General features: G+C 39.4%; 1 pseudogene; it reads right to left on the reverse strand.

Moving 5' to 3' along the window:
* Positions 1 to 1,470: 1,470 nt before the first annotated feature.
* On the reverse strand, positions 1,471 to 2,254 carry LOC114899892 (annotated as a pseudogene).
* Between the last annotated feature and the right edge of the window lie 1,594 nt (positions 2,255 to 3,848).

The raw sequence follows: 3,848 nt of genomic DNA on the forward strand, positions 1-3,848 counted from the left end.
ATTAAATAAATAAATTTCTGTCTCTGCGGCATTTAGCTTGAGGCTAAGTACAGCCTGCATGTGGCAACAGCACACGTGACAAAACTTGCAATCTTTCAGGCCTGGAGAATAAGAAAATTGAAGTTAGGAAACTTACTAACTTTAATACTAAAGAGCGTGGGTAAATTCTGGAAGGGAAGAACCAGAGTGGGGACCCCCAAATGCTACCTGTCCACATCTCTGATAGGACTCCTGCACTACGCATGGGCAGAACAGACTCAAAGCAGCCAGCTAAAGATGAAAAAGATCTGAAGAGACCCAAGTTGCCATATAAGAAACAGAGTTTGCAATTCAAGCCCAGCCAAGGAAAAATACCTGCGAAAACAAATTTCCTCTTTGGAGAAAAATAACAGAATCCATATTTTCCACACTATGGCATTCATAATGTTCGGCATAGAATTCCAAGTAACGTTTCACATGAAGGAACAAGGAAATAAAGCATATTCTCAAAAGAAAAGAACATGAAGCAGATCAGACGCTGAGATTAAATGGATGTTGGAACTAACAGACAATGATTCTAAAGTAGCTATTATAATTATTCTCAATAAAGTAAAACAACATATGTTTTTAATAAAGGAAAATCTCAGTAAATACAAAATTATTATATAATTCTTTTCACCATATCCATTTGAATTTTAATATTATAGTGATTAAATATTTAAAAATTGCACAAACATTTCCCTTTTAATGGTCATAAATTTTACATTTTTTTCTCCTTGAAATAAAAATTTCATTTTACTAGTCCCACAGAATTTTATCTAAATATAAAATAATATGGTTCAACTATTTTGATTATTATCATAATTCTCTTAAAATACATTTAAAATTTGCTTGTTTGTTTTGCTTTTTTTTTTTTTTTTTTTGTAGTTTAGAATCTTTAGTCACACAACATCAAGAATAGGTTAGTGCCAGGGCAGTGCGCCATTCCATCACCTGGGACCTTCTCTCCCCCCTGCACACTCCACAACGCAGTATAATCAAACGGCGCCTTCATCTAGAATAGAATGTTTAAATGACACCTGTTCAACAACTGTCTTTGCTTCTTTGTGGTGTTGGGAAAGGAAAAAAAAGAAACAAAAACCAAAAAAAACAAGAAAGCAACAGAACCCAAACCCTTTGCAAGCCGCTTGGTACCTATCTTCCCAGGGCATTTTTAGTGGAGTTTCTGCTGGGCCCTGACCTCTGCCCTACTACATCAGTGAGGACAGAGGCCGTGGGACAGGTTTGGGCATCCGTACTGGAGTAGAAAGAGAAAACAAACACAAGTCGGGCCACAAGTGGATTCCGGCACATTTTTAGATGAGGTTAAAAATGTCATGGCGTGCACACGGAGCAGGCAAAGGACTTTTCCGTGGGAGATAATGCCTGTAGGCAGAATAAACTGTCCAGTCTACTCTTGCGGAGGAGCTCCCTGCGGTAAGAACAGAGGAACTAGGGGGCCTCGAGGAAGGTGTTGGCTCGGAAGGTGGAGGAGACGATCTTGCCGGTGGCGTTGATGGTGCCTTCGCTGTCTGAGCTGGACTCGGAGTCGCTGCTCCCAGAGTAGGCGCCCAAACCTGGGAGGATGCCGATACAGACAGCAGCGGAGGGGCAGTCGATGGAGGGAGGGACCACTCAGAGATGTGCTTCCACGAGACAAGCAGGACGGGGCTTATTGATCCTTGTCATCTGGGTCAGGGTCCGATTGCAGTCTTTTCACACTGTTGCCACTCTCTGAGCTCTTATGCTTCACAGCTCCTGCCGACAGCTTTGCCTGGGAGAACTTGGTCTTGGTTTCTGTGGGTTTCACAGCCACTTACTTCTCCACTTCCTTCTTGTTTTCTTGAGAAATTCCAACCTTGTTGAGATTACTTCTGTATTCCTTCGGTGCTTTCAGTTCTCATCTTCCCTGCTTTTCTATTAGTTCCTGCTGCCGAGAAACCTCATCAAGGAAGTTGGTCTCATCTTCGTCTAAGCCTCTTACCCATGTTTTTGAATTTGAACTGTTCTTCATACTCTTGCTGCTTCCTATCTTTCTTTTCCTGTTAGCCTTTCATACAGAGACCGAGGGTCATAAACCTCCTCTGGGCATTCTCCTGGATCTTCAGGTTTTCGAACTTTCTCCCATTCTTCTTGCCTCCTTTTGCGCCATTCATCTAATTCTGCCTCAGACACAAACCTCTTTTTGATAACAAGGTTACCATCATCCCCTCCACCCATAATGGAACAATCAGCCTACCAGCGTGCAGGAGGCGAGACCCCCTCACCTTGGCGGTGCCCGCCCCAAACTGCCACCACAAGGGCCGCTCGCTCTTAAGGAAAAAGAAAAAGAAAGTAAAAACAGCCATTTAAGATTTTTGTTTTATGTACTAGCATAAGGTTCTAGGTGTTAAAAGTCTATTTTAAATTGAATCATTATTCTATATAGCATTACTATAGAATTGGTCAAAACAATGCAAATATATTACACATTTTGATAGCTATTCAATGAAATAAAATTTTATTGCAAATGCATATCTTGATAAAACAGATGAGGCTATTTTATTTTTTCTGTTTGTTTCTGTATTCTTGGATGGATATTACTTACTGCTAGTGTAAGTTAATGTTTTTATTTTTTATAGGTATAAATATTGAGAAACTGCATTCATATAAGTAAGTGGATAGAACTGAAAGGGGGATTATATCAGTAGCAGTCAATAGTTATTGTTCACTAAAAATGATTCTTAATGATCCATCAACTAACATCTTCCATTTTGTAGAAAGCAAAGAATTGGAAACCACCTGATTTATGAATATTCTTTTCCCTAGTTCATTAGAGACACTCACTTTCTTATCACAAACACAATATTTAATTGTTGCATTTTTAGTGCCCTGGGTTTTTTTTTGTTTGTTTGTTTTTTAACACTCTGGGGCAATGCATTGAAGTAAGTTTAGAATGGATGGGAGGTGAGTTTTTCTTTCATTAAGTTGGACAGGGATAATTAGTGGTCCAGGAAAACTCAGCTTGAGCAACCATGTTGTCACCCATATCAATGAGGAACAAGTTTAAACAGAAATTGAAAATCTAGAAACTGATCCTGTTGAAATTGTGCACTAATATGTACTTCCTGGAAACTCTTTATGTATGTGAATGCGTGCTCTAGTTTGCAGATCACTGATTTAGATAATCAGGGTGCTGGAAACCACCCACTGGTTAAGAGACCTCAAAGGGAGGGAGTTTAAGTTTAAGAATCAGTTTTGTTTTTCTTTTTTACCTGAAAAGGTGAGAAAGGATCTCAGACTAACACTAGCCAACAGATTAATGTGAAACAGGAAAAACTTGAGGTGGTACAGACTAACACAGTATCCAAAGTGTAGCTAACAACAGTGAAATCTTGGATTTCTCAAGGAGATGGAGAAAAATATTTCTCATCTGAGCGGTGTAATGCAGTGAATACGTGCATAAAAATACAAAGAAACAAAGATGGAGAAGATCATCAGATGTGATAAAAGTAGCAGTACCAGCAGCACTTGTAGTTAAGGATAGAAAGTCATTTTTAGTAGATGCTGGATTTAAGTGAGTGCACTGGAGTCTGAGGAAGCCTGTGGAAATAGCCTACTTCTAGAAGTATTAATAAGAACAGAACAAAACCGTCAGTTTCAGGCAGGTTCAACTGAGGACTTACTTAAATACAAGGTGAAATAAGAAGCTATTTAGAACTGAAATAGTGATGGCACATGACTGAGTTCACTAAATGTAGTTACTTTTGACAGCACTGGTGCAGAAATCAGGGTTCAGTCTTATGCTATCACATCCTTTCTACACCTGCCTCTTGCTGTGTCATGTGACC

The sequence above is a fragment of the Monodon monoceros genome, unplaced genomic scaffold, assembly GCF_005190385.1.
Source record: "Monodon monoceros isolate NGI ecotype Baffin Bay Population unplaced genomic scaffold, NGI_Narwhal_1 Super_Scaffold_18, whole genome shotgun sequence".
Lineage (NCBI taxonomy): Eukaryota > Metazoa > Chordata > Mammalia > Artiodactyla > Monodontidae > Monodon > Monodon monoceros.